Source organism: Helicoverpa armigera, chromosome 5, assembly GCF_030705265.1.
Source record: "Helicoverpa armigera isolate CAAS_96S chromosome 5, ASM3070526v1, whole genome shotgun sequence".
Classification (NCBI taxonomy): Eukaryota; Metazoa; Arthropoda; class Insecta; order Lepidoptera; family Noctuidae; genus Helicoverpa; species Helicoverpa armigera.
This window is the reverse complement of record NC_087124.1, coordinates 2,013,936-2,020,542: the sequence shown is the minus strand read 5'-3', so window position 1 is coordinate 2,020,542 and position 6,607 is coordinate 2,013,936. Positions and strand designations below refer to the sequence as shown.

Genomic DNA, 6,607 nt, shown 5'->3' with positions numbered 1-6,607 from the left:
GCTATAATTTATCTTCGAAACTTGAAGACCTGATACAGAACACCAACAGACCAACAAAACTATAAGAGATACAAAAATGGTGCCATGGCAAAAATTGTTTCATATGATGAGCATTTTCAGCTGAGATAATAAATTTTAAGATCTGGAACACCTGATGTGGAACCCCAAGAGCCCAGCTTCTCTGTACCATATACAGGTATGACGTTTTAGAAAGTTGTTCAATTTGATAAGCACTTTCTATTGACTTATACAAATTGAAGATCTAAAACACCTGATGTGGAACTCCAGGGGCCCAGCTAGACTATAGCATATAGAGGTGTGACGTTTTAGCAAAAGTTGTTCAATCTGATAAGCACTCTCTGATGACTTATAAAAATTGAAGATGTAAACACCTGATGTGGAACGCCAGGAGCCCAGCTAGACTATAGCATATAAAGATATGACGTTTTAGCAAAAGTGGTTCAACCTGATAAGCACTCTCTATTGACTTTTCTCTAATGCCCGTTTTCACCAACAACCTCTTACCGTTTCCCTATCTAAATGCTACTTTTAGTAAGGATCCCTCCCAATTTGACACCTACCTAAATTCATTTTCACCACACTTGTACATGGATCCCTTAAGTAAGTGACAGATTACTAGTTCTACAAACGATAATGCAAAGTCGATATTTTATCGATAAAATGATTTTTCTGTACTTCTTAAGAAATAAACGTCTATCGAGTATATATTACTAAAGCCTGTGAGTTTTTTTTCTTGTGATGTTATTTTAATTTAACTTAAACTACATTACGCTATGTTTTATGCAATAAAACAGTAAAGAGGTTTTCTATAGGTGAATTTTACCTATGTCATTCGCGCGTTTGTCAAATTGACTGATGTGTATGTGTACATAGAGTGAGGTTAATTTTGGGTTTATTATTGTTGAATAGATAAGTTTATTTTGGCAGAGAAGAGAAAACGAGGATAAACCTTTCTTGCAGAAGAAAAAGACAAGCTAGTGAAATTGCTGACGTCTCATAGAGACACAATATTAAACAAAAAACGGATGGGACCACGAACGAAGCCAAAAACAAAGCTTGGATCCAGTCACAAATAGTTTTAATGCGACAGGAACCCTTTACAGGTAAATGTGAATAATATCTGTGTATAATAATATAGTGTATTAAGATATTGCCGTACAACTGTGTTCCTTGTTTTACTGTCGGCTTCATTGTATTTTTGTTCTCTATGAGTTGATGGATTTAAGTATGGGGTTAAAATTATATATTTATTTAGTTTCAGGTGGTGCGAGAAATTGGAAAGACGTGTAAAAACATGCTGCGCCCAGCCCACCTCAAATTGAATTGGTGCAGGAGGATGATGATAATGTTTGGTACATCATATGAGGACTAATATTAAAATATTTGTTTACTATCTTTGTTTTAATTTACATAATTTATTATGTTCAATGTTAGCCTACTTCTTACCTCCAGAGGGTATCCCCTATCACCTAGGAGATAGGCTCCTCCATATTCACCATTTTCGAATCATTGGTATCTACTGCAGTTTTGGTATTTATGCCTATTCAAACCTGAGCGATATTCGATGCCGCTGTGGGTAGAGGTAGATACCGCGCCGGTTTCGCTCAGGTATTTAGTATCAAGTATAGTTACCGGCACGGATATTGAGCTCTCGGCGGAAGAGTGGGGATCGCTTTGCGCACTGTACACAAGGCAATAAACCAATAAATGATTTCTGCGCAGGTGAAGGTCAGGGCTCAATATCCGTGCCGATAACTATACCGCGGCAAGAGCGACCTGAGCGATATCCACTGCCGCTGTGGGTAGAAGTACATACCACGCGGCAGCAGCGGCATGCATCCCGAACATCAACAGTAATATTAACGCATACCCACTGGGTTTTCTCTGTCGCAGGTGGTAGCGAATACCGCTTAGGTCTGAACATTCATATTCCCGCATACCCACAGGGTTTTCTCTGCCGTAGACGGTAGCGAATACCGCTTAGGTCTGAATAGGCCTATAGTTGTCCCGGCCACCGCGAAACTACATCAGTGATTACCAGATTTGCATCTGTTATGGTCTGTATATTTATGGACATGCAGGACTTCCTATTTTTGAATAATGCAGCGACATCACGACCTAGCAAGTGCATTCATAGCAAGTGATAACCTATAATCTTATAAAAAAGTCATGATCATCGTACTTTTTTCTCAGACATCTGCTCTTTCACGTAAGATAGGTACGTGGTCTTCTAATGATTATTATTTTACATATCCACAACCTCCACAGCTTCTAAACTTTCTAAAAGTTTACGTTTCATTTTTTTTTTGCTTTTTAAACATGGTATTTTTGGTGTTACATAACATATAAAGGTACATTTCACTATCCATCGCCAGAAACGGTTCAAAATATGTTTGTATTCTGTAATGATAATGATAGGAGTTGTTTAAGCAGGCATCAATCGGGCTCCCAAGTTTAAGTGAAATTTTTAGGTTAAAATTGACACCTAGGCTTTGGTGAAAATGAAATTCTTATTAAGTGTTCCGTAAATGCTCCCTAAATTTAGGTATTCGTTGGTGAAAACGGGCATAAGTCTTTTAGATAATCCTAAAATAATGGACACGTATTTTTTCTTTTCTCCTTCTCACAAACAAATAATAACGAAGATATAACACGCTTGAATTTTGTGTTAAGTCACTGCTTAGTACTACATACCTAGACGTGGCGTCACGAGCCCCCACTCTCCGAATTTGTTGCGTTATATCTCATTATTATTTTGTATGTCTCTTCCAGACCTCGGGACTACACAGTTCCGAATTTTTTGGGAGGCAAACGTGGGGCCGAAGCCAACACTCTGAAGCCCTTTTGAGACAACTTTAATGAAATGGTGAAACAAAACCGACGATTATACCTTTATACACTATAGAAATGAACCCAAGGACAATCCCCGGTGGACGTCGTTAAAAAAAGACAATCCCCGGTTCTGTGCTATACCATTGCTAACTGTTGATGAAAACTACTTGGGCTATTGTGATGGGATGCTAATGGACTACGAACGGAGAAACTACGGGAACTATGACACCTGCCGATGACAATGTATTAGATACATGTAAAAATGGTGAAATGGTAAAAATGGCAGGTGGAGACTCGCCAGCTCACTTACTGGGCCCCCGGGAATCAGTCACTGAATAGCAACAAGAGGGCAACAGGGACATGAGCGGCTGAAGTGTGAGGATACCTCGGCGGATTTTAAACGCAGATTACGCGCTCCCTGTGGGTCACTTACCACGAGGCACCTATCCTCCGAGCAGGGCTACTAACCCTGCTCTAGCGACTCCACTCTGGACGGTTAAGCCAAGCCAGAGGCGTGAGACCTACCTCCGTCATGGTTCACCCCGACCGGCCGGAAATGGGGGACAGTATACTCTCCCTGGAGAACTCAGTATGTATTGCCCACCGGGGTCGCTACTCCCCGTTATCAGCCTCAGATGTCCTGCGGTGCTTATATCTCATTATTATTATCGTTATTATCTCAAGAGCCTTTGTCCCAATTATGTTAGAGTCGACTTCCAGTCACGATGCAACTGAGTACCAGTGTTTTACAAGGAGCGACTGCCTATCTGAGCTCCACAACCCAGTTACCCGCTCAACCCAATACCCCTTGGTAAAACTGGTCAGACTTACTGGCATCTGACTACCCATAACGACTGCCAAGAATGTTCAATGACAGCCGGAACCTACAGTTTAACATCCCCTCCAAATAACGGTCATTGGTATCCAAAATATACGTAGAAAGCACATACGAACTTAGAAAAGTTGCATTGGCAGGTACTTGCCAGACCTGGAATCAAAGACGTACCTACGCTCATACTTGAGAGATTGGTTCTCTACCCACTAAACCACCACGACTTCCACTAAGTCATCACGACTTTGTCATCTCAGTAACATTTAATGTTTTTTAACGTATTAATACGTGTAACATTTTATGTTTCTAATGGCTATGCGTATTCCGTTGTTTTCAAGTCAACGGGCCCTTAAAATTCAATATCACACGCTTCAGATCTTTGATTTTGCTGACCCCGTAGTCGCTGGCATAAGGGACTTTATCCGCGTACGAAGTCGCGGGCAGAAGCTAGTTCGTAATAAACTTAAAAAACGAAATCACAGATGTTAGTGCAATTTTCACCAAAGGATCCCGTGCTAAATGAAGAAGCTTCTCCTTAGTATATACTCGCTTATATTCATACGATCGCATTATTATAAAAAAAAACATGGGAGGCTAAAATAAAAGTTATGTAACTATCTATATCTAAAGATAAGATATATGTATCTAAATATAAAAGATGGTTCGGGTTTGAAGATATTTGCGATATTTTTGGGACGATTCAAGAAGAGTTCCAAAGTTCTTATAAGTTGTCCTAAGCTTTTAGATAGACCCTAGCGGACCTAAGCCTTGGCTTAAGACCACTTTGTGAAGTAAATTTTGAGCACTCGGTAACGACTCAGAGTACATTGAATTAACTTATTTTAAATGTTTAAAATATCGCTGCCTGTTTATCGCGATTTCACGTCAAAAGTACTGATTGTTACACAGATAGTATAAAGCCTGAGACAGGGCATGGGTTGCTTTTTAACCGGCTGGGAAGTAATTCTAGAATGGTGGGGAATAGGTAGTATGTAAAGAAAAAAAAAGAAAAAACATTTATTTAAAACACAAAAATCAAGATATACTATCGCATTCAATTTCGAGTATCAAGTAAATATTTCCTATAATTTCCAACTAATTTAAGCTCACAACTCTTGTGGTTACCAAAACCCTAACAAAGGTAGTTAGTAAGATTATTTCCAATTAAGAGTGAGCGCACACTGCGAACCTTTACTTAGCCGATTGTTCGTTAGAGCTCATACATCAGTATGAAGATGAATTTCTGATGATGAAATAGGCTGAAGAGATTGTTTGTTTGAAGGCGGTAATCTCAGGAACTATTGGTCCGATTTGACAAAATCTTTCAGTATTAGATAACCCGTTTATCGAAGAAGGCTTTAGGTTACTCTTCATCCGGGTTTGTGCAGAGGTAGGCAGAAGCTAGTATCAGATATTTAGCCGCTATAGAGATCAAGAATTTCTTAAAAAAAAAATGCCAACCTTCAGAGCTCAACTGTTGGCTAACTATTTACCCTGCAAAGTGCGAGTACCTTAAAACTATAGGTTGTTTGTGTACCGAAGATTATAGTTTACTAATTATTTGTAACATTTGACCAATTTGGAGGGAAACTTGCTACACGAGGCTGAGATTTACTTCCTAGTTACACGTGTATGGTATAGAAGTATAGGAAATATATTCAAAAGAATATATTTTTATTTTATTACTATCTTCCGCCTGTGGCTTTACCCGCTTCCTGTAGGAAATAATTCCCGGTTTTCTGCCAAAGTTCATGAGCATCGGTTCAGGTGTTTGCACGTGAGGAAGTAGGGAACAGCGAACACAGTGGCTATGCAAAGGATAATCAGATTTAATACGAAATAGTTTATAAAACAAATAAATAAGTACAAAATTGTGCAATACTGAAACGTTATTAGCCTTTAAGTCTTCTGTCACAGCAATTCACATAAATGTTACGATAATGGAATGATATGTGAGCAAGGTTTAATTGAGTGTCATTTCACTATTCGGCCGTTAAAAATGTTTTTGTTTGAACTCCACACAATAACAAACACAGTGTACAAACAAATTCTAATGAAAACAGACTTCCTAGTAGTTCACGACGCTATTACGATGGTAAAACATTCTAGATTCTGGAATATTCTTTTCAATTTTCTACTGTTACCACAATAAGAACAACTCTAGTTGTCATGAAGCTACAACTAGGTTGTTTGCTTGTTATAATAATATAATCGCATTATATTGTATGTACTTACTTTAACCAAATAAATGAGAATTTGTTTGTCTTTCATTGTTGATAATCGGGGGAACTGAATGAGATAAAAGTTTGTATCGAGATCAGTAACCTATAGACGGCTGTAGACAATTTTAATTTAGGTCAAGGTATAATACAATGTTAAAGATTTTGTACGTGATGACACACTACTAATCTCAAGAACACTAGACCGATTTGAAAAATAATTTAAACTAGCTTTTGCCCGCAACTTCGTTCGCGTGGAATAGTGACTACCAGCAGATTTTTGATTTGACCAATAGATGGCGCTATATGTCCGGAATAATTTTATTTTTATTTTTTTTTGTAATAAAAACTATCCTATGTCCTTTCTCAAGTTTCAAACTATGTCTGTACCAAATTTCACACAAATCGGTTCAGTAGTTTAGGCGTGAAGAAAAGACAGACAGACAGACAGACAGACAGAGTTACTTTCGCATTTATAATATTAGTTTGGATTTGGATGAATTCAGTCGAATATTAGATCTCCCTACCTATTACCTAACAAGACAGGCTGTAAGGTTATTTTTAACCAGGTACACGACGTAGTTCCCAACCGCGCAGAGCTGTCGACGGAAGCTAGTATTTTATAAAACTGCGTTGAAATAAAAATAAATTATGCAATTTTCTTTACACCTTCTTTCCGCGGTGTGGCGAAGTGCAATCTAAT

General features: G+C 38.4%; 1 long non-coding RNA gene across 3 annotated transcripts; it reads left to right on the top strand.

The window, feature by feature from the left end:
• The first annotated feature begins 498 nt into the window (after positions 1-498).
• On the top strand, positions 499-1,414 carry LOC135116924 (uncharacterized). Of its 3 annotated transcripts, none has more exons than XR_010276500.1 (3): positions 499-740; positions 931-1,124; positions 1,277-1,414. It is a non-coding gene; the product is annotated as an uncharacterized LOC135116924 (long non-coding RNA). The 3 variants fall into 3 exon arrangements; XR_010276501.1 differs by having other exon boundaries at positions 513-621; XR_010276499.1 differs by lacking the exon at positions 499-740 and having other exon boundaries at positions 815-1,124.
• Positions 1,415-6,607: the final 5,193 nt, after the last annotated feature.